This window comes from Pteropus medius, unplaced genomic scaffold (genome assembly GCF_902729225.1).
Source record: "Pteropus medius unplaced genomic scaffold, Ma_sr-lr_union100, whole genome shotgun sequence".
NCBI lineage: Eukaryota > Metazoa > Chordata > Mammalia > Chiroptera > Pteropodidae > Pteropus > Pteropus medius.
This window is the reverse complement of record NW_024349804.1, coordinates 7,289,721-7,314,588: the sequence shown is the minus strand read 5'-3', so window position 1 is coordinate 7,314,588 and position 24,868 is coordinate 7,289,721. Positions and strand designations below refer to the sequence as shown.

Below are 24,868 nucleotides of genomic sequence, written 5' to 3'. Positions count from 1 at the left end.
GCTGGACAGTAATAACAGCCACTTTATAGACTCTGGCTATTTCAGGGAATTTGTTTAAGATGACAAAATGAAATAAAATAAATAAGTCCTGTGTGCCATTGTTCCCTTCGAAAGAAGCTGCTAACGTTAGCTTCATATGCCGAGTAATGTAGCAATTAATAACCTAATATATATCCAGATAAATGATTGATTTAAATTAAACTTTAGCCCTAGAAAGTAGACATTGATCAGTTTGGTATCGTCATTGTAGATTACTGCAACTTACAGCAGATAAGGAACTGTTATTAAGGCCAAGGTTGTCGGTTTAATCACCTGTCTATCATTTCTTCTGGCAAACGACAGCAAAGGGATTCTAACAGACCACCTAGCTACTACTGTCCACCCCAAGGAGACAGGACAAGGCATTTGAATAGAACAGTGAAAATCCATATTGCATAGTGCCTGCTGGATTGGTGGTTTCTTCTTTCCTGCTCTCATTCCCTCTGAAAAACTGCATGCTACCGGGGAAAACAAAACACACCAAATCATTCTCTGGTGACCAAAAATATGATACTAGGCCTCCTCTCTAGTGTTTTCCAACCCTAGTGTGAGAGCCGTGGAAAGGATTACTGGTCAGGGAAAGTCAGCTCTACGGCATTTAACTCTGTTTGTCTGAGTTAAGCGTGACACAGCACTTTCCCCAATAGGGGGTTAGTTGTGAAAACAAGCAATGAAAGAATGTCGCTATTGTAAAACAGTTGGAATTCCAGTCCTAACTCAGTACCAGAGCCCATCCTCACAGTCAGTCAAAACAGCCAATCAACAACTGTGGCAGCAGGCTAGGTTAATTTAGGAGGAAAGCTTTTATTAGGGATGTAGCATTATTAAAAGAAAAGATAAGCACTGAGTTGAAATGCAATGCCGGAAGCTACTTCTTTCAATTTCCTTTAGGATACTTTATATGAGAATGGACCTCAGAAATCAAATATATATATTTGCCTGCAGTTTGCCACGAACCCTTTTTCTGAAATAAATTTAAAAAGTGAAAATACAATAAATCTTTTGCACGATGACCAAAAAAATTGAAAACATCTAGATGTCCCTCTCGATAGGATACTAGATATTAGACAAATAAATTATAGCACATTCATTCAATAGACAAATAAATGCACCTGTTAAAAAGCATAAGATAAATCTATGTTTGCTATGAAATCAAGATTTACTAAGTGTAAAAAAATAAGCAATGTAGAGAACACAGTTAAATATGCTCTTGTTTGTGTTTTTTTAAAGTGGATATATTTCTAGAATAACACAGCCGAAACTTGTAAATGGGAGTTCCGGAATGAGACGCAGTTAAACTCCTTTTAAATTTGGTAGTTTTCGTTTCACCGTGTTCGCCTAGTGCTCTTACAGTTATAAAAATTCATTAATAATAACGCATTTTAAAAGAATTTAGGCAATAACTTCTAAATCTTTAAAAATACTATTAAAGAAAAAAATGTTCAGTTACATGTAAACAGTAGCAACAGTGCTAATTGCAAGTAGAACCATTTTATGTTTATCCTAAAATTTTATCCTTACCTGTGCTGTGCGTCCGCTTTGCCTCTGGCTTCTGTCCACACTACCATTTTGTCCACATTCACCTTCTCCACGGGACCCGAAGGTCTCTGAAGGTAGGTACACCGTTTTGAATGACATTGGAGAAATCTGTACGGCAGAATGTTAACTGAAGACAGAAGAATGAAAATTGTACGTACAGAATAACCCACACCAAGTTTATAAAAATGCATAAAAAAGGGCTGGAAATGAATGATGCAAAATCTTAATGTCTCCTCTGACTGACATTTCCTATTCTTTCCAGTGTTTTAAATGAGCACATTTTACTTTTAATGTCAAAAATACAGAAATAAATATATTAAAACAATTTGATGATGACTAAATTTTGTAAGTACATTTAAAAGGAGCTAAAAGGAAATATATCAAAATGTTGACAATGCCTATCTTTCGTGGTGGGACTGGGGGTGGGGTGGGGGAGAAGCTACTTTTTTCTCAAATTTTTAACAAAAATTTTCCCCCAAATTTGTAGGATTTGGGATTTGTGTTTTATTTGTTCGTTTTTAAGACTTTAGTTTAGATAACATTAACCACCATTAGATCTGTAATGCCAGAGCTATATCCAGTCTTGGGAGGCCCATCCTACCTCACGGACATATAAAAAGGATCTTAGGATGCTTCCTGCACTTGTGTGTAGAGACCTTTGTCTTCATCTCCTGCCACAAGATCCCATCTTCTGACATGAGACTTTCTCAGCTTGTCACTAGGAAGTCACTGAAGTGAGTTCTAGCTGGGTTCTATGCCTGAGACCACCAAACCCTTCCTACATGACACACATGGGACCCTCTTCACCCAGGGCTAGGCCTCCCTCGCCAGCCAAGGTTGCTGCCAGCTCTTTTAAGAGTACACATAGTTACTAGAAAGTTGGAGGGTGAGAGGTGGGCGTAATCTACCTCATAGGGCATTTTCCCGTCGAGTGGCCCTTTGTGATGACAATGTCGGTGTCCCTTCCCAGAACTTCAAGTTTGCATTTTCGGAGCATGTGCTTCCCATTCTTGGCTGGAAGGAGAAGGCATCAGACGGGAATACAGGTGCTACTCATTGTGCCCTTTTTTCAAGGTGTGAAGCTCTCACCCCTAGATGTGACTCATTGATGCCTCGATTATGAAAAAAAGAACTGCTGAGAAATAAACAAAGGCATAGAAGAGCTGAGATGAGGAAGAGGAATAGAAGAAAAAGGACAGGACAAATAAAAAGATGGGGAAAAGCAGAGTGGGGGGAGGAACAAAGGAAAGAAAAAAGATGTAGGTGGAAATAGACAGAAGAAACCAATAATTCTAATGTATTAATGTCTTCCTATGCACCAGGCGCTATAAACGCTTTACATAAATTATTCCCAACTATGTGGAAGGTTCTGTTTCCCTACGTGACAGAGAAGGAAAAGGATGTTTAGTCAGTTATTGATTTGTCCAACGTCTAGAGCTACTTAGCAGAAAAGTAGGGAAATAAAAAGCTATGTCTTTCTCAGCCTGGAACACGTGCTTAACCTTATATTGAAAGACAAGTGTACGTCATTAGTTTATATCAACAAACTAAATACCTAATATGTTTAGAAGTTAACTTCTAACTGTAGCCAAAGGTGACTGAGAAGAATGTGGGCAACACCACAAACTACATAAGTGCCCAAATATAGAGTAATCCCGTTCCAGATTACCTTTTGAAGAGAAGCAGTTTAGATGATGCTAAGACCATTACATTGCTTTAACATAAAGAAGGAGATATAAGGTATGAAGCGATCCATAATGTTTCTCTGCAAAAATTCTAGAGAGATAAGAGCCTTTCATTTCCTAAACATACCTGCACGTCACTTATGTTGTTCTTAATAAATATTGCCAAGTGAACACTAACTCTTGGACTTCCAATCAAAGGCTCTATTATGGGCTGGCTCGCATGGAACAAGATAGAGCAGTGTCAGTGAAAACAGCCTGAGGGAAAGGTGGCTGGTCTCATGGACAACTTAATTCGGCTGTTCGCACTATGTATCAGGGAAAGTATCGCAAGTTGGAACAGTAACGAGTGATAAACTTCCTGTAAATTATCGGCTTATAGTCATTGTAATGATGAAATCTGGCTGGCGATTGCTTAATTCCTGCCCTCGGAAAGGGAAAAAGTATTTGAGGAAGTATCAGTTTAGTTTTCTTCCCCCCTATTCCTAACATTAAACTAAAAACCTCATAATTCCAAAACACAGTACAAAAAATATACCCAGTTCTGTAAGGTAACTCTCAGAAACTTTTAAAACGTTGAGAGCAATGTAGGCAGAAAGAAACAAGAGTGTCCTATATACATCTCTGACTCCCATTAACCGACTAATAGCTTTGGTGGGGCAGGAGTATTGGGGTAGTGGCGGGAGGGGACAATCCTGTTGTGTAATATCGACCTGAGTTCTAATTCCACCTCTGCCACTACCTACCTACCCATGGGACTTTGGACATTTGGGGCTTCATTTCAAGTCTGCACAAATGAGGTCTGGGATGCCTTTGAGAATGCTAAGGAATGATAAATAATTAATACATATTAATTAATCTACAACACACGTAAAAAAGCCTCTCCCAGACAAGTGCTTACTTGTTAAGGAAAATCAGTCACCAACCACCCAGATAAGTTCATCAAGAGGTAGTTGACCTTTAACTAATCATTAATTTCTTTGTGTAACTAGTTTAACTGTGATCAGTTTCACTCGCTTTTCTTAAAATGTCTCTACCAAGGTGATTATTCGAACGACTACAGATCTTTTCCTTTACATGCAAGATTGTAATAAAACATTGATATACACTTGTAATTAAACTGTTTGGAAAGTATTCGATAGCAGCAGAGACAGTAAAGCAAAGTCATTGGAGTGCGAACTCGGTTTGCTCCTCTATAAAATGTGACAGTGACTCTACCTCACAGGATGTCCTGAGAATTGCATGTCGTATGGAACTTAGTAGAGAGCCTGGCATAGGAAGCACTAAATATCAGCTCTCACTTTTACCTATAAAATGAGGACATTGGGCAAGATGCTCCTCCAGGTCTGAGCGTCTGGGACCCTAGACATAGCTCCTTGAAAGCTATTTCTTTAGGTTAATTCTACAGTAACTGGAGAAGGGAAGGTCTCAGAATTACATTTGACTGTTAAGTGACAGAAAACACAAAATGCTGCATTACGAATTACACATGTATCTGAAAACATGTATTGTTTCACAGTTTCTGAGAATCAAAAATTCTGGAGTGGCTTAGCTGGGTCAAACTAGCTCAGGTTCTTTCATGAGGTTACAGTCAAGATGGCATTCTAGCCCCCCAAAATGAAACAGTAAGTCACGCTGATCTGGTCTGAAGCGCGAGCAATAAATAAGAGATGGTTCTGAAATATTTACCGAATGTCAATGTTCAATTTGAGTCAGCTTTAGGATGGGTCGAAATATAAAGAATGTTATTATTCACGAAGAATTACAGACTTACACGTGTTTAATCTTGCCAGTCTCTAACTGAACATTCCTGAGAAATGATATACCTCCTTTTCATACAGCACGATACTTCTATGATCTTCCTCTCCAAATGTAAGGGTGAAATGTGCATTGATTATAGCCATCAGTCATTGAAATGAAAGACTAGCTACGTGCCACATTATCTCACAATGCAAAGGAAGTTCTGTCTACCCAGTTTTACAGATGAGCGAACCGAAGCTCAAAGAGGCACAAGCAGGACTTGAAGCCAGATCTCTCATTTTCACAGTACTGGAAAGCTCTTGCCCTCTGTACAGCTATCACACTTTCTATTAATAGGAGTCCTCTCAGGTAGCCTTGCTGGGAGCTTCATCAGTGAGAAGGAGCACAGAGTGGGAAACAACACGCAGCAGAACAGGAGGCAGATATACTCTGCTTCAAGGTTCTTAGGGAAGCACTTACTCTCTGTTAAATTAATGATAGACGATCTGAAATGATAAAGAGGAAATAAACTGTATGGTACTGACAATGTACTTCAACCAGAGACCTGAACTAGCCTCATCCTTTACAGTGTTCCTCAAAATATGATCTTCAGGGAACCCGATTAAAATCACATCAGAGCCTTGTAAAGATTTGATTTATGAGACTCACCATTGAAAATTTGGGACAAGGTCTCAGACTCTATATATGATTCTTACATAACTAAAGTTTGCGAACTACTATCCATCCATATTGCAAATTACTATGCACCCATAATGAAAAGTGTTTTTCAAACTTAGTAAGTTGGTTGTAGAATTCATGGAACCCATCGTGTCATTTACAAAACACAATGGCATGATACACTAAATGTAATATAGCTAAATTTGGAAGATAGATTACTATAGAAATTGTATAGACTTAAAGGATGACCTGAGCTCAAATCTCCCCTCTGCTACTTAGTAGTTATGCAACACTGTGGACTACTGTGCATCAGAAACTCCAGCTTCAGTATGTCTAAAAGCGAACTCACCATTTTCTCTGCCCTGAGTTTGCCAAGACTTCTATATTCTCACCTCACTGATTTTTATCACTGTCCATCTAGTTACCCTATCTAGAATAATGACAGCAAACAAGCTTGATACAAAGGCATTAGTCTAAGGACTTTTTGGTATTAGATTATATCTATTTAAAGAATGACTGTATGGAGTGTAGGTACTATTATCACGCCCACTTTACAGGTGAAAAAAACTAACACGGAAAAGATATGTAATTTGCCCAAGGCTATCGCGTTAATAGCCGAGCCAAGATTCAAATCTAGGCAGGTTAGCTTCAGAATCTGTCTTTTAATGCACATGATACTGCCTCTAGAGATTTTGGAGTTATTTTAAAAGCTTTCACTTTCCAACACTTCAATATTTAATGAGATACATACTCCTCTTAAATATCCTTACTCCACCCCCTCTTCACTGCTCATATTGATGTGCACCCAGTTGAGGCTCTACTTACCTTCCGCTTGAACTGCATTTCTCTCTGACTTTAACTTCTCATTCAATCCTCTTCCAAGCTGTCAGAAATTGCTAAAACAGAGGTCTGATTAATAAATCTCCTTTAGTTAGAAACATTAACTTTTTAGTCAACAGTGTCCCGATTTCTACAGAATGAGACCCAGACACTCATGTGTCAATGAGGCACCCAGTGCAGTAACTCAACTTACAATGTTGAATGCATTGCATTTTATTTTCATTAATGTGAACATCTTTTTTCCCCCACTAACGTGGGCCCTTTTTATAAGTGGGGACACTGTTTGGTTCTTCTTACATAATCCATATTTCTCCCGACAGCCCACAGGTACAAATGAGGTCACAGTATCAATCTGCGAGTCTTAATGACTCATTGCCCACCAGCCAGTGCAGAACCTATAGCTTCAGCAAAAGCTTCCTGCCATTAGTATGAAGCACTTCTGAGTTCCCAGAAATGTTGCTCACCTGCTCAGTAACAAATGCTGTGACCCCAGATGGCGAGTGAGCCACTGTGTCTCTTGCATTCTTCCTATGGGCCCTGTATTCTCAGGTTGTCATCATGAGCTTAGGTGCAAAGGTAGCAAAGAATGGCTTTCTTTCTTTGTGACGTACTGTTAAAGGGGTCCCAAAGAGAGTTGCTTCAGCACGTGTTTAGTGAAGTAGCTTTCGATTGCATTCACTTAGAGCCCTCCAGCTCCCTGTGCAGCAGGTATTTCTCGGGGGTCTGAGCCGCAGCACATCTCAGGTACGGCCACATCATCATATTCAGCATCTGTCCTTCACCCTAACAGTGGTTTCAGTATTGATCCAGATCATTTCTTTTTTCCTCAGGGTGATCTCTCTTGCATACGTTACCTCAACAAATTTGGTAAAACTTCTATGGGGCCACCCTACAAGGTGCCAAATGTATCTTAAATTGTCTGAATCCCAGAGCGCCCACAGGGAATGCTCGAGGTATACACGCTAAGATTATTTGTCTCCTCTTCCCACTCACCTCACCCGCTCCATTGTCTAGCATGGGGCTTTGTGTACACTAGAGCCTCAATAGATGTTTTTAAACATGTAATAAAAAATAAAATTTTATTCCATTTGAACAGAGCTAAAGTTTATCTGAGGAAAGGAACACAAACTTAGGACGAGACTACCTGGCCCTTGGTCCAAAACTACACAGAAATCCTGACATTTAAAGAAAAATACAAAACCCACGGGCTCTTAGCTGAGACGGATTTAGTTAGCTGTTGCTAGGCCTCTGAGGACTATGGTATGCCTGCACCCATGTTCTCCAAAGGAGCCCTCCAAAAAAATCTGGGTCACGAGTGAACTGTTCAAGACCGAATGCCACACCCTTGGGCTGAAGCAAGAGGAAATTGATTCACTTTCTTTGTGGCTAAATGCAGACGGATTGGCTGAAGTTCCTATTGACACATTCATTTAGAGAAAAAAATACCCATTTAGTTTCCTTGTTCATGTAATGCAAATCTTGTAAGTCGATTTGACTTTTCAGATTTTTAAATATATGATAGCTTTGTTGTTGTCGTTGTTATTTGATGAAACTCAGCCTGTTAGGATTAGGCAATGTGGTATTAATGGAGAAAATCCATCCAATTGCTAACTAGATTAGGATTTTAAACATTGGTGCTGTTTTCAGTTCGTTGGTATTAAATAAGCTTCGTTTTTAAAGAAATTATTAGTCATTATCGTCTAGTTTAATGTGAACATTATAAATGATATTAGTACTACTACAAATTGCAAATATTAACCTCAAATGAAAATCTCATCCTACTCTTAATGATTTGAATTATGGTATAGTGCAAAGACACTTAAATACAAGTTACAGTACTTAAGTTCTATTCTTTGGCTCTTTCACGAAACAATCACATGATCATAACAAGCTCTTTAACCTTTATAGCAATCTATGAGAAAACGTGTTAAAAGTTCCTAGCTAACCCTTGGCATATTTTATAGGCATTCAATATTGCTTAAAATGGAAGTTTTAACAGATACTAAACATATTATGTCTTCATGAGTTACATATTAAGTAGCAGTACGCTCCTATTTGACATGTAAATCTGGAAAAGCTCATCATTATATTCAAATGAGACTAAGCAAAGTCTCACACTGCCTCTAAGCACAAATCAAATGGCACAGTATAATGCTTTTATAAACAACAAGTCACAAGCTAATTGTGGATGGAAACCAGAAAATCTTTTTAGTAGAAACTGCCAGAGTAACTTATTCAAAGTCTGAGCAAGGACTGTGTCTATTGCCACAAATAAACACTATGATCAACTGTGGTCACTGTTAATAGAGAGAATGTGATAAATAAAACATGAATTGACTGGGATATTTCGATTGCTGTCATCTCATTTGATTTCCCTATATAAGATGGTCAATTTAACAATCACCTTAATGGAAAAGCAAATAATTATACAATTAAATATTTGGTTAATGTAATTCAACTAGTTGTGACTTAATCTGTGAAAGAATTTCATCTGCTGACAGAAAGTATCAAGATTTTCGGTTACAAATGTTCAGTACCTTTCCAGAGAACATCTGGTGTGATACTTTTGAATTTCAAACTTGTTATATTTTAATCAAACTAATACAAATTGCACTTAAATCATATTTTTTAAAATAAAAAGAATAAAGGATGAAGTAAAAACAGCATTCAAGCTCAACCACTAGATCTGGGATGTAAAATAGTGACAATATGGAGAAAAATGTTTTGTTTTTTTTTTAAAGTCAGATTTTGACTTCATTCGAGGCATGTTCTAAAAAGGAAAAAGCACAAAAGATTATAATGAAGATCTTTAATGTGTGGGTTTATCAAATTGTCACTGGTATTCTTAAAAGCTTAAAATCTTTAAAATCCAAAAGCTACTTGGAAACAACATGCTGAACTTATTGAGAAAGGGGGGAAAAAACATTCAAGTTCTCAGCCCAATTTCTTAGTCATTCTACCATTGTTAGTGATGAAACCTTGCTATCTGCATTAAAGCATATTGTGAAACAGAAAATGACACACATTTTTTTCCAGCATGTTTAGATACAGTATGTATAAATTTACAGCTCAGCTAATTAATTAGAAACTGTGCAGAGTGACAGCACAGTAACTCGTTTTTTTTTTTCCTTCACTACTGCAGAACGTTTAGAAGCAATACTTATCACAAGTCTGTAGAGATTTCAAATCCCAGTTTGATGAGAACAAGCTGCATCATGCTTGCAGTTTGTTGAATATATATATACATATATATATATGTAACATAATTGGTTAGTAGAGGATATGTTATGTAATTTAAATATAACTTCACACAAAACTGAATTAGATATATTTATAGTAGATGATATATTGCTGGGCAATGTAAAATTCTTTAAATGTTTTATGATGGAAAATTTCAAACACAAGAATAGAGATAAGAATATAATGAACACTGCCATGCATCCAATACATGGCTTCAATAATTATCAATGAACATTCAATATAACAAAAGTCTATCATCCAAAGACATTCTACTGATTTCACTGAGGTATGGAAAACCACAGTGAAAGTTATTTTTACTAAATATTCAGAACTACTTAGTCAACTATTTTTTTTTTTTAGTTGAAAAGCAATTATTATTTGGTAAGCATTTCCAAAGACAATCTCTAACTAATAACATCACATATTTAACTGATATTTTCAGCATTCTTGATGTACGATCTACGACTGCAGGGATTTATTTCAACATTTAGACATATCCAAGGGTTCCAAAAGGCAGTCACCACCCTAGCTATTGCACTCTCCCCAAACTGTCACAAGTAGGAAGGGAACATTAAGACATTTTGAAAGAAATAAAATTAAAGGTACTGTTACATCTCACTGCTCTGAAGCAAACTTTTGTAAAAGCTTTATGGAAGTATAACTGACATATAATGAACTACACATATTTGAATGTACAATTTGATGTTCCGATGGGGGCATAAACACAAGAAACTATCACCTGAATCAAGATAATGAATATCTCCACCACCTCGTCTCACTGCGCCCTTGGTAAACCCTCCCTCCTGCTCTCCCCTGAACCACCCCTGCCTCTCTACCCAAGCAATTACTGATCTTTCAGTCTCTCTCAATTAGTTTGCACTTTCCAGGATTTTCTATAAATGGAATCATGTAGACTATACCTTTGTCTGGCTTTTTTCACTCGGTGTGATTATTTTTGAAGTTCATACTTGTAGTATGTATTAATAGTTCATTTCTTTTTTATTGTTGAGTTGTATTCCATTGCATGTGTTCTATTGTACACAAGTTTATCTTATTCACTTGTTGATGGACACTTTGGTTAGTTATTTCTAATTTTGGTTACTACAAAATAATAGAGCTACTGTGAACTTTTGTGTAAGTCTTTGCATGGACAATTTTTTTCTCTTGTGTAAATATGAGAATGCCTCGATCATATGATATATGAATGTTTAACTTTTCATAAACCGTAATGAGTATAAGACATTAACTGTATCATTCCTCTGGATGAAATAAGACTGCCTACTGCAAAGCAGAATTAACGTGCTACTACTTATTAGTACTTTTAACACTTAGTCTAATTAAAAACAGTGGGAAAAAAAAGGTTACTAGTGTACCAGATGTGTCAGAATTGTCCTTGCATATCCCAGACTGGAATAAACTTATGAATAGACAGCACTTTAACCATATTAAATATTCTCCACTTTTCATTCATATTGTGTTTATTCGGGATTATTTCTGTTACATTTAAATATTAGTGAAATTGTATAACTTTTTCTTACAAAGTATAGCTTCATGAAACTTTTATTTCAGTCATAAAACATTCCTCTCTTCCTATCAGCTAACTCATTTCTATTGTGTTATTAAATAATCAAGGTAAAGGTTTTTAATGATAAATTAATTTGTCACATACCAACAATCATTGTTTTGCAAATTCCCATCAGTTCACTGGGAGTCGCTGAAAAAAAGCAGTGAGCCTGCCACTGCAGACTACTTTTACACATCGAACAGATGAAACAACTCGAGACATTTCAGCGAAGCGTAACCAGGCTTGCAGATTTTTTTTGGCATCACTGATTTCAAAGCCTCTCTACAGTTATGTAAGCTGTAGAAGAATCTAACTTCCCTCTGGTTTCGCTTCCTATATTTTGTTACGTAATTCATTTTCTTCAAATTAATATTTAGTTAATATTTACAAGTAGGAACTAAAATGGGTAACAAAACATACCAGTACAGAAATAAATGAGGTGCGCAAATACCACAAGCAAAAATTATTTAGGACTCAAGTACCAACTACTATTGTAGCCTATAAAGATTTTCATGTATTCCTCACATCCTTACCAAGCTTCAGGCTTAGGTCTTACCTAAGGTCCCTCTTTATGACTTTCAAACACAAATCTTAGCTGTCATTTTGCCAGTGCAAAACACAGAACCACTCAAGGAAGCTGACAGTTTACCATGTAAATGTCTTACCTTCGCAGTCGTAAAAACTCTAGTTGGACAGGCAGAAATGCCATCTTGACCAATTCTGACTTTTTTTCTGATGCACAAATACCTTCAGATAAAGGCACATACAACTGAGGCGAAAATTTAAAAGGGAAAAGAGCCCTACTTCTATTAAATGAGCTATTTGGCCTTTGGCAAATATTTAAGTCTATGGGCCTTAGTTTCCCCATCAGTAAAAACAGGGAGGTTAGAGGTGATAAGACTTCAGAGAAATAGAGCTTATGGGGATCATATTATTGCTATATAATCCTTAATTCATATATGACACTTTAAAAATATTATTGAAGCCTTTCACCTCCTGATCTGAATGCAATAGAATGTTTGTAAACCACACATAACTATTTTCATTCCCCACCACGAAAAAAAAAGTCAAACTTTAGTCTGTCATCTACATTTAACTATCAGTTTATAAGAAATACACGATAGAATAGGTTGAACGATAGGATAAGATGAAATCAGACAAATCCAGAATATGGGAAATTCAACTACACAAATGACCCCATATTTACAGGTGTCAAGATAAAAGAGAGAGGATGGCTTTTTCCATATTAAAAGACGTAAGAAATATCAATCAAATGCAATGTATAGACCTATATAGCTTAGTTGCTAATTCAAAGAAATGAATGTGAATCATTTTCTGAGAAAATTAGAAACTATATTAGTTGAAATGTTATGACCAACTATATTAGTTGAAACTATATTAGTTGAAATGTTATGACCAACATCTGCTTTACAATGATTCTGGCTGAGAATGGGGTTAGGGGTGCATAAAGTGGCAGGAAGTGAAGAGTAGAATACAGATCAAATTAGCTAAATATTAATAATTGGTGCCAAGCGTTGGGTTGTTCATTTTACTTTTAAAATTTTCATAATAGTAAAAAAATGACTTTCAAATCTATTAACTTTATGTACGTTACCTGATATATCACTAGACCTTGCTGAAGGAATAGAATTTTGAGCTAAGTACAAAATTTTAAGAAAACAAAGACAAAAATGTAGTCACTAAAGCTCAAATATCAATTAAGTGACATAATCTGTATCTATTAAGAAAATAAACCCCTGAAATCTATAAAAATACACCTAATCAGATTCAACAATTTTCAATCCACAGCCCATCTTTTTCATTTAAAATCCCATCCAAGATACCCCAAAAGCTGTGGTCTCATGTTAGAAATGACTTTTTAAAAGGCTCATTACTTTGATTTGTATTGAGTTGTCTTGACACTAAAATTTTGTTTTAGTCTTCAGGGTAAAAATCATTCCCTATGCTTAAATATGCTTAGTCAGTTCTACTCCCACATCTAACAGGTTCAAGATCGTGCATATTGATTGTTAAATAATTAAAGTAAAATATTCAGAACGAAATATGAGAGAATTAACATGTTTTACTCTGGAGATTGGGAAGGATTTTTTAAATAAGATATAAAAGAGGACAGGCCATTAAAGTATAAATCTTACTATCATTTACATCCTATCCATCAGTAAGAAAAAAACAAATAGCATAACAGAAAAGTGGACAAAGATATAATAGGCATTTTATTGATATAGGATTGTAAATTGGTCCAACTAACTTTAGAAAAAACATCAGCATTACTAATTAAGCAGAATATGTTCAAATCCTACCATTAGTATTAGTTTGCTAGAGTGGCTGTAACAAAAATACCATAGCCTGAGTTGTTAAGATCAAGGTGTTCACAGGTTGAGTTTCTTCCAGCGCCGCTCCTCGGTTTGCAGATGTCCTTGTGCAGTGTCCTCACACGGCTTTTCCTCCCTAAATGTGCATGTCCATTGTCTCTCTGTATGTCCTCATCAGTTCTTATAAGAACACCAGGATTGTGTCAGCTCTGCCCACAACCCCAAAGCCCTCGTTTTATCTTATTACCGCTTCAAAAGTCCTATCTCCAAATTTCACATTCTGAGGTATTGGCAATTATGGTTTCAACATATGAATTTTGGGGAGAAACAATTCAGTCCATAATGCCACCTCTAGGCATATTAGCCACAGAAATGTCTCCACATTTGAGAACACTGATAACAGTTTAATCCGTAAGAGTAAACAATATAATGGATAATTCAAGTGTGCTGTATTTCTAAAACAAACTACTATATGATTGTGAAAAGGAACAAACTATAGCTACGTGCATAAATATGAATTACTCTTAGAAAGTATGAAATGGAAAAAAAATTGGTTACAAAAGTATACATGCACTATAACTCCAATTATGTTAAGGTGTGAACATAAGAATAGTCCAAACCTGTAGAGAATTTTTTAAAATCTTTTTTTTACATTCAATATTATTTTATATGTTTCATACATACAGAATAGCAGTTAGACATTTATATCATTGACAAAGCGATCCCCTCAATTAGTCTAAAAGACTTTGAGCCCAAACTGATGACATATGCCGGGGAGCAAGATCTCAAATGCTCCTGAGAATAACAGCTTTGCAGTTTCTTTCAGGCATTTGAAATTAAGGAAAGGACGCAGGGACTATTACATGAAGGCGGGAGAAAGCAAGGTAGGGACTGTATTGCGGGGTAGTTAAGATTATGTGCTCTCTCGAGGCGTCTGAAATGGTGGTAACTATTAGGAGGGGCCTGAAAAGAGGCATTTCAAGTGTTGACTTAGATGTGCAGAAACGGACAGGGTTTGTTTGAGGAGTTACAAGCCTGGGTGTGACCAGCCGCCCTGACCTGCCCAGTTAGGAATTTATGATCAGATCACTCTGTGAGGTTACTTTCTATAGAACCCATTTTTCTCATCCACAAAGGAAAGATGCAGTACATATTCTGGGAATACATTTAGGTTGCCTTATGATAAACTTTAAGGTAATGGATAACACATAATTCAGGATGGCAGTTTCCTATGAGGAGGAGACTTGAGCCAGTAATTTAATCAATTCTGCCTGCTCAATGAAATCCCATTAAAAAAAAAAATCCTAAAACAACCAGGTTCAAGAGGCTTCCATGTTGCTGAACGTACCGATGTGCTGGGAGCAGCACACCCAGACAGGCCACAGGAGCTCTGCACTCCTTGCCCCTCATACTTTTGCCTTGTTGTTTAGAGTATAAAGAAATGAAGACTTCTTGGGCCTTAGAAAATGGATTCCATGGGAGCCATGACAGTAAGGTCAACTTGCACATAATGAGAATGCCCTTAGGGTTTAACTGGACCACGCAAAACCACATCTGCAGGAGCTGATAAGCCTGATCACACTTTATAAAGTTGATATAAGCTGAACATCTTAGACCGGGCTGTGGACCGGTACCAGTCTGTGGCTTGTCAGGAACCAGGCCGCACAGCAGAATGTGAGTGGCTGGCAAGCAAGCCAAGCTTCATCTGTATTTGCAGCCGCTCCCCAGCGCTAGCATCACCGCCTCAGCTCCAGCACAAATCATTAGACTTTAGATTCTCATAGGAACACCAGTCCCTGGCGCCAAAAAGATTGGGGACAGCTGCCTTAGACGATATTCAAGCCTGACCCGATAGCATCACAGACGGGGGCGCTAGAGCCAAAGACTCTGACCTGACTCTTTGCAGCCACTGGCTTGGGCCCGACTTGCAGCTCTCTGCGCCACCAGTCAATAGAACTTGCTTTGGAGACACTGATGACTTTCATCGCTTCACTCTGTCGCCTAATACTCTGTACTTCCCACCTCTGTGTGTTGTGTGTTAACCCACACGGGTACCCGATTGGTTCCACTCAATAAACCTGGCATTGAAGAAAGACACAGACGTGTTCAAGGGTGTTCCTTCCGTAGCTGCTTCCCTTGCTCGCGACACTTCTGTATGTCTTCCATTTATTTGGTTGTTCCTCACGGGATCCTTTATAATAAGGCTGTACTAGTAAGTATAGCACTTTCCTGAATGTCGTTCATTCTAGGGAATTATCACCCATGTGAGAAGGGTGCTGTTCAGGCAGTTGCGGGAATTCTTATTTTGTGGTCAGCTGGGTAGAAGTGCAGGCAGTCTGAGGATTCTGGAGACTGTGGCTGGCATGGAATATATGACAGGAAAAAAAAAATAAACTAGGAAGGGCAATTAAATAGTGATAACAGGAATATCCAGAATATACTGTTAGTGAAAAACAAAGAGCAGAACAATGCAGAGAACACCGGAGGAGAAATGGAGGAAAATAAGAATGTATATTCACATTTGCTTGTATTTGCACGAAGAGTAGAAGGACAAACAGAAATTAAAAATGGTTACCTGTAGGAGACCATGAGAAACAATACCGGATGGGGACTAGGGAGGGACTGAAATCTTAGGGCATTGCTTTTTATGTAGTTTGTATGCAGTTCTTTTTATGTAGTTTCACGTAGCTCAAATTTATGTAGTTTGAGCCATGTAAAATAATTATTCACTAATCAAAAAAGGTTTTAAAAATCCAGTGGGAGAAGCAAAATGTTTTTCAAAAATCTGTCTTTGTGTAATCCCATAAATTAAAACTAAAAAATAGCTTGAGGTAAAGAAATGCTGACAAAGTCCTATAAAATCTCTGAGTTGAAATGAAAACTCCTGTATCTTTTTTTTTATTTCTCAAACTAAATTCTAATAAAAGGCAATAACTATAATCAACGTTCCAAGGCTGGCTTGTAACAAAGATCATCTATTTACACTGACTTATTTTGTTAAAAAGAAATGTTTCGTTCAAGTCATTACAGGACAGAAATATAAATATACGTATTTAATATATACTTAAAATCTACTTAATAACATGCAGATGTATGTTCAAATTCAGTGCACTGCTAACTGATGACTTAATACGATACGGATGATGACTTAATACAATACGGTTCTCTAACTAAGGAAACAGGGTGAAATGAGCTTAAAATTCTAAATTCTCTTAAAAAGGTGTCAAGTTACTTCGGAGCGCGCTCACAGCTGTACAGCTGGACCCGGAGGGCGAGGGCCGGCCGAAAGGCCTCCTCCCTTGGCAGCGGCCCCTCCTCCGTCCCCCGGGCGCCAGGACCCGGCCGGGACGAGGCCGATCCAAGTTCGGCGGCAGCGGACGAGCCGACCACAGCCCGGACCGCCGAGCTTCCGCACACGCCGCCGCCGCCGCCGGCGGAGCGCGCACGGCGTGGTCACCGCCAGAGCGTTCAAAGAACTCGCGCGAGAGTAGGAAACACCTCCAGGCTGCCGCGAGCGCGTCGGGAGGGCGGGAGAGCGCGACGGGGCCCGGCTGCGCGCCTGCGCAGAGGGCCGAGCCGCCCGCCTCCCGCTGGAAGTGGGGCATCCGTGGATGCGGAGGCCCGGCCGGCCGGAAGTGGTCGCGCGCAGGGAATGGGGGCCGAGCAGAGACACCGCTCCGCGGGCGAGACGCGCGGTTCGCGGCACTGGGCGGCAGGTGAGAAGGAAGGGAAGCGCTGATGAGAGTGGATCAGAGTCGGCTAATGGGAGACATTCCCGGGTTCGTTATAGGGGGCGACACATTCTGGTTCTGCTCAGATGACGAATGGAGGTCTATACCGGGGGAAGAGGGCAGCGGTCCGGATCTGATGGGAGAGAGTCTAGAATCGGCTGAAAGGGTTAGGCCGAAGTTCTTAAAAGGCAGTATTTGGCTCCCGCGAGGACTGGAGAGAAGAGTCAGAAATCTCCTGGGAAGAGGGTTACATTCTGATCTGCCTAAAACTGATCACACCTGCAAGTTCCCCTTAAGGCCGTGTGTACCGATTAACGTGTGCGTAATGACGATGTGGGAAACAAAGGGGCGTGCATGAGGTCCAAGGTAATATCAAATTGTTACTTATGAGACAGATTTTCAGTGCCTTCAAGGAGGGAATCAAGCCTTATACGTCCTTTTAAAAAAATAGACTATTCTAGGCAGACAAAAGTAGAAATCTACTACATATTTATTCACTACCCAACTGGAGGAATAAATTATCATCTAAGTAATTGAAATCTTTTGTCTGCTCCACCCAATCCCATTCTGTTCCCTCTTGGAAGGTAACCATTCTTCCAAGCACTTTTGTGTTTTAACTTTTAATTTCATATATATAGTGCCGTTTTGCATAATTTTAACAATCAGTAATGTATACGTCCTTTTGCAGCTTTCTTTTCCTACTGCTTTTTAAGATTTGTCAGTGTTATGTAAGTAGTTCATTCATCGCAGCAGATGAACAGGTCTTCCCTCATATAAGTCACCGTTCATTTTCTTGCTTTGTAGCCCCAGTGTACTGACACATTGTAAATACTTAAATTTTATTTGAATGGTTGAATGCTCTAGCATTGGAGCTAACTCCTAAAGAATGAAGAGGATTTCAAATGACTTACTAGGGTAAGAAGAGTATTCAAGGCAAAGGGAATACTGCTTCAGAACAAAAGAAGCATGAAAGGGCAGGAGGTGTTTCAAGAACTTCCATAGTCTTAGAGCTTAAAATGTAGAATCGAATGGAGATATGTGATGAAAGAGAAATCTAGAAGGATAGGATGGCTTAGAGTTAAAGGATATTATCCCGAGGAGCTTATTAGAGGTTTTTGAATTAGGAAACTGATCAGAGCTGTATTTTTAGAAGATAATATTCATACCACTGTGGAGGTATGTCTAAGAGGTAAAAATAAGTTGCAAGTAATTAAAGACTACCTATCAGGCCTCACTAATGATAATGATTATTGGATTAAGCATGTAAGACAATCATGCAGACTTGCTTAAAATCCTGAAATAACTTCACAGTACTGCTTCCCTAGATAACTAGGACATACCTTCTGTCATGTTATAATATGTATATGCTCTGATTTATGTTGCGTTCTAATTGAAAATATCTCTTTAAATCAAAGTTCCAAAACTCATGGTTAGACCAAAAACCTCAGGTTGAACCTCTCTTCCAAAACTCCTATGATCTCCTATTAAGGCACCTTTCAGACGGATAGTGAAGAAAAGAGAGGGCAAACAAAAGACTTCAGAACGTTTTGTTTAGCACCATTTTTCTTTAGCCATGTAAAGTAAATATCTACAAGATATCTGGGGAGATTTAACAGTTGTCCCGCACTAAACTGACCAGATACGAGAGTCTTCTCTTGAAAGTTATCCACATCACCATTTTTCACTAAATTATACTAAATCGTGTGATCCATCTTACCAACCACCTTTATTTACCCCTGCCTATACCTTCAGGTCTATACCCTCCTCAGTTCTGACTTGGTCGTTTTTCTGACAGTTTATATCAGGGAGACTACCAGGGTAACTCAGTAGCAGGCTAGGTCATCACAACTCATGAGAGCCGAGAGCAGGCCCTTTGGCATTGTTTGAAGTCTGTCATGAATGAGTTACCTTAACAAAAATTGGCACTATTGGAGAAAAAGCTCCAGCAACAAACAGACAATTTTTGCTGGGATCCTCTTTAAAAATTCACTGTACATATAATCCAACAACCAAGTTCCTTAGTGTTTACCCAGAGAAGTTGAAAACTTAAATCTGCCCAAAAACTTGCAATCGTGTTTATAGCCGTTTTACTTATAATTGCCAAAATGTAGCAGCAACCAAGATATTTTTCATTAGTGAATGATAAATAAACTGTGCTATATTCAGATTATGAACTTAAAAAGAAATAAGCTAGCAATGCAAGAACAGACACAGAGGAAACTTACATGCATCTTACTGAGTGAAAGAAGCCAGTCTGAAAGAAGCCAATACTTTATGATTTCAAGTATACGACATTCTGGAAAAGACAGTTGTGGAGACAATTTAAAAAATCAGGGATCATTGGGGAGGGTGGAAGGAATGAAGAGGCGAAACAGGATTTTTAGGGCAGTGAAAATATTCTGTATGATACCATAATGATGGATACGTGTCGTATATTTGTCAAAACAAAGAGTGCACCCTAATGTAAGCTATGGACTTCGGGTAATCATAAGGTATCAGTGTAGGTTTATCGGCTATAACAAACATACCACTGGTAGAGGATATTGATAATGGGGAAGGAAAGACTGCACTTCTGGGGGCCGGGAGAAAATGGGAGACACTTTCTCTACCTACTGCTTAATTTCGTTGTGAACCTAAAATTGCTCTTAAAAAATAGTCTTAATTTTTTTAAATGCATTATATGTGACATATTTTAACTCCCTTTCAAATTTATTTTTGGTAAGGATGAAACCCATGTAGATATAATTAATGAAGTCTTACAGCCTTCTGCCTCCTGGCAACATCTTATTTCAAGGTCACCATCCCCTGTGATGCCTCTTTCAAAGCTGGCTTTATTATTAAAAGATTAAACCCCCAGGTAAATACAGTGGCAACAAACTGGTGAACATTGATGACATTCAGGTAATTCATAGCATATTTTTCAGTTGTACATGCTCCAGTAACAAAAAGTCACTTATTTCTGAGACCAATACCTTGCTTGTGTACTATACTATACTCTGTTTTACTCGTAGATGAAGGATGAGTGATAGCTAAAATGAAAAATATTTAGTATGTTCCCCAAACTGGGGTATTCTAATCTTCCTCTCAGGCTATTGGGGGAATCCATTCACCAGGCAATCCATTCACCATCTCAAGATAAGGATGTTTCCACTTTCACACTGTGACTTCCTAGAAGGTCATGGCATGCAAAATTTATACTAACAATAACATCTTATGGAGAAAGTAGCATTAGGGCCAAACTATAAAACTTTGTAGCCAGAGCAATAAAAAAATAAAAATGATTTAAAATGTACCCAGGATTTGTTTTAATCTGGTACGAGACGTGCAGACACAAATGGCTGTCATGAAGTAGGAAGTTTTATGCTCACAGACCCCCTAGAAACGGGAGGTAGAGTATGCCATCCCACACAGCAAGGGCACAGAGGGAAGCGCCAGGACTGGTCAGGAGGCCGGGGGATGAGGAGAATTGCAAAAAAGCCCATATTGTGGTTTTCCAGGGAAGGAGTGGGTGAAGCAGATTAGAAGGTTTAGCACTGGCTTTTTGAATAATTCTGCGGACTCTCGGGCATGGAGGCTGTCCCTGGTTGCCTGGTACCTGGCCAGGGAATAGTGGTGGAATGTAAAAGCCTGGTCGAGGGGGTAGTACGGGTAGAGTAGGCTCTGGGTTGGTTAGTTCTCATGGTTGGTTCATTCTCCTGGGTTGAGCTCTTTGCTGTTAATAGAGTTTGCGATCTCTAGGAATTAGTCAACCCTGGAAGGATCAGTTTCTCTCCCGTTAGTGAGAACCCAGATGCCAGAGCATCAAGAATACAGACAATAAGAAAATATAGTTAATGCAAACAATTCTAATGAAAGTATTAATACTCTTAAGATATTGAATTCTAATAAACACTACAGTAAACATAAGACTTTGCCCTCTTCCCTGCGAGCAAGTGATGACTTGATGGGAAGGTGTGTAAGGAAGAGCTGTGTGTTCCAAGAGCCGAACACACTGAGACGAGAGAGAGCAGTGTAGTAAGCAGGTCCAGGATGGGCGTGGCCATACTGAGCAAGCAGGAGGTATACGGCCAAGCCACGTATCCATGGGTTTTGCACCCGCAGATTCAACCAACTTGGGATTGAAAATATTTTTTTAAAAAAAGTAAGGAATGAAGGATGGAGGGAGGGAGGAAGGAAGGAAAGAAAATTTCAGAAAGTTCGACAAAGCAAAACTTGAATTTGCCACGTGCTGAGCACTATGGTCAGTCCACATGAATGCAGTGATGTCTAGGCGTACCTTGCTGTAGCCTGTAATGCAGATGTAGGTTACATGCAGACACCGCGCCATGTATATAAGGGACTTGAGTATCCATGGATTTTGATACTAAGTGACGACTATATGCTGAATGAGCTATATTCCTCCGTGGCCTTCCGTGTTCAGCTTTATCTGTGTGCTTGTAACTCCTGATGCCAACTTCCAGGTTTTGCTGACAGCATTTTTCTATTTACCAACCCATGTTGAGGTGGTTTGCCATACAGAAATAGGCCTGAACCTACATAACATAGTGATGAGAAGAGCTGTAGGCTTTTTGCTTCAGCACCCATGACTGCGGATACTGTATAGGTCCCCAATACTGGCAGTAGCATCGCTCTGTATTGTAATGCTTTAATGCCATGTCTCTGTTCCTATTCTCAGGTCAAGGATGCATCCAAGAAATTTATAAAAATATATCATCGGCACCAACCTGATAGTTGACCTAGCCATGGAAAGCCTTATTGGAGCCTCACTACGTCAGACCACAACTGGAACTCTTAAAACTCTTCCCATCAAAAACTATTGGGAATGAAAATCTAAGATACCTATCTACCACTTCAAAAAAGTTCCCATACTGGCCAACAGTCTAACAGTTGAAGTCAGTTTCTTTGATCATCAAGCAGACATGTTCAAGCTACTAACACAGCATTGGAAAATGGCTCTGTATCAGTGTTTTGCACATTATTTGTGTTACCCATTAGTAGGTCATAAAATCAATTTTGTAAGTTACGATGAACATTTTTTAAGGCAAATTAAAATATAATCAGAATGTTTTGCATAAATCTTTTGTCAGAATGATGCATATTGCAAGGAATACTAAGGTCAGTTACAATATGTAAAAAGATATTCGATGGAAGGGATGTGATCAATAGAATGTATGTTTGCTAAGAAATGGTTTTTCCGTCATTTGCCCACTGGTGTCTTATTTGCTTTTCATAATTGGCGCCTAGTTGTTTTTTTTTTGTTTTTTGTTTTTGTTTTTGGTGCCTAGTTTTATATTACCATGACTTCCAACTAGATGTGAAGTCTGAGATGTTAAACTGAGTTCAGCTATAAACTGCATTTTTTATAAAGATATTATCTAGGCTATAAATATGTATTTGAATTTGTGTAATTATAACATTTTAATCAAAATTACTTTTAAAATGGATAATTTTTTTTAAAAAAAAAGGAATAATGGTGTGAAATATTCAGAAGCATGTTCAGGTTCAATTGTTGGATCTGAAAGTGAAGACTGACAGTATTGAGAAAAATACTAACTCTCATCTGCAAACTTCATCTTCATTTGAGCCACATTTCAAAAAAAAAAAAGTAAGTACAGGACGCTATAATGAGAATTATTTAAAATGTGGTTTTATCAAATGTGAAAAACCTTTTGAAAATGACAGACCTCAGTGTCTTATTTGTAATAATAATCTTGCAAATGAAAGCTTAAAACCTTCAAAGTTCAAAAGGCGTTTAGAAACTCAGCATGCTGAACTTACCGATAAACCTCTTGAATATTTTCAAAGAAAGAAGAAAGATGTAAAGTTATCAACATAATTTCTTAGTTGTTCTATTGTCAGTGAGAAAGCCTTATTATCATCAGATTTAGTTGCATACCGTGTGGCAAAAGAGAAAATGGCTCACACAGCTACTGAAAAAATTATTCTTCCAGCATGTTTGGATATGGTATGTACAATTTTTGATGGTAAATCAGCTGATAAATTAAAAACTATACTCAGCGATATAACACAGTATCTCTTTGCATTTGTACCATTGTGGAACATTTTGAAACAATGCTTATTTCTCGGTTACAGTCTGGTACAGATTTTGCAATCCAGCTTGAAAGCACTGATATTGGAAGCTGCACAGCACTTGTAGTTTATGTCAGATATGCATGGCAAGATGATTTTTATGGAGGATTTTTTGTGTTGTTTAAATTTAACCTCAAACCTAAGTAGATTAGATATTTTTACAGAATTAGAAAAGTGCATTATTGGTCAGTGTAAATTGGAAAAACTGCAAAGGAATTACGAGTGACAGAACAGCAAACATAACTGGAAAACATAGCGAGGTTACCAGAGGTTACTAATAACGGCGCCGTGTGAAATCATTGTTTTATACATCGTGAAGCTTTAGCATCCAGAGAAATGCCACAGAACCTCATGGAAGTATTGAAAAATGCAGTGAAAGTTGTTAATTTTATTAAAGAAAGCTCACTAAATAGCCAGCTCCTCAAAACATTTTGTTCAGAGATTAGAACTAATTATACCCACTTACTGTACCATACCAAAGTTCGTTGGTTGTCTCAAGGGAAAATACTAAGCAGAGTTTACAAACTCAGGAATGAGATTCACATTTTTCTCACTGAAAAAAAAATCTCATTTGGCAAGTATTTTTGAAGATGACATTTGGGTAATGGAATTGGCATATTTAACTGATATTTTTGGCATTCTTAATGAGCTCAGTTTAAAACTACAGGGGCAAAACAATGATATATTCCAATATGTCGAACGTATCCAAGAATTTCAGAAGACATTATTGTTATGGCAAGCAAGGCTTAAAAGTAACTGTCCTAGCTACTACATGTTTCCAAGATTTTTGCAACATATTGAAGAGAATGTTATTAATGAAGCCATTTTGAAAGAAATAAAATTAGAGATATTATTGCATCTCACTTCTCTATCTCAAACTTTTAACCGTTACTTTCCAGAAGAGAAATTTGAAACATTAAGAGAAAACTGTTGGGTAAAAGATCCACTTGCTTTTCAAAACCCAGAATCGATAGTTGAGTTAAACCCGGTGCCTGAAGAAGAGAATGAATTACTGCAGCTCAGTTCTTCATTTACACTGAAGAATGATTATGAAGCATTAAGTTTGTCAGCATTTTGGATTAAGATAAAGGAAAACTTCTTTGCTAAGCAGAAAGAGCGACCTGCTATTATTACCATTCACAACGACAGGTTTGTGTGAACTAGGATTTTCAGTCCCAACCCAGTTAAAAACGAAGGAAAGAAGTGGGTCGAATGGTGCAGCAGATAACGCGGGTAGCATCGTCCCCCCGTGTTCCAGACCGGAGTGAACTAATGAGCAGGCAGGCGTACCCGTCGCATTAAATAAATCTTAACCTGGTTTTGGTTTTGTGTTTCTTATTCTGTGGTATTTTTCTGTGTTGTACTTAAATGTTAATATATCATTATATGTAA

General features: G+C 38.0%; 2 long non-coding RNA genes across 2 annotated transcripts; one reads left to right on the top strand and one right to left on the bottom strand.

Moving 5' to 3' along the window:
* Positions 1 to 846: 846 nt before the first annotated feature.
* On the bottom strand, positions 847 to 7,499 carry LOC120582823 (uncharacterized). The gene is made up of 6 exons (XR_005647657.1): positions 6,983 to 7,499; positions 6,504 to 6,574; positions 5,035 to 5,506; positions 2,487 to 2,592; positions 1,561 to 1,705; positions 847 to 1,003 (listed from the first exon to the last, which is right to left on the bottom strand). It is a non-coding gene; the product is annotated as an uncharacterized LOC120582823 (long non-coding RNA).
* Positions 7,500 to 16,926: 9,427 nt separating this feature from the next.
* LOC120582822 (uncharacterized) lies at positions 16,927 to 24,868 on the top strand. The gene is made up of 2 exons (XR_005647656.1): positions 16,927 to 17,371; positions 22,062 to 24,868. It is a non-coding gene; the product is annotated as an uncharacterized LOC120582822 (long non-coding RNA).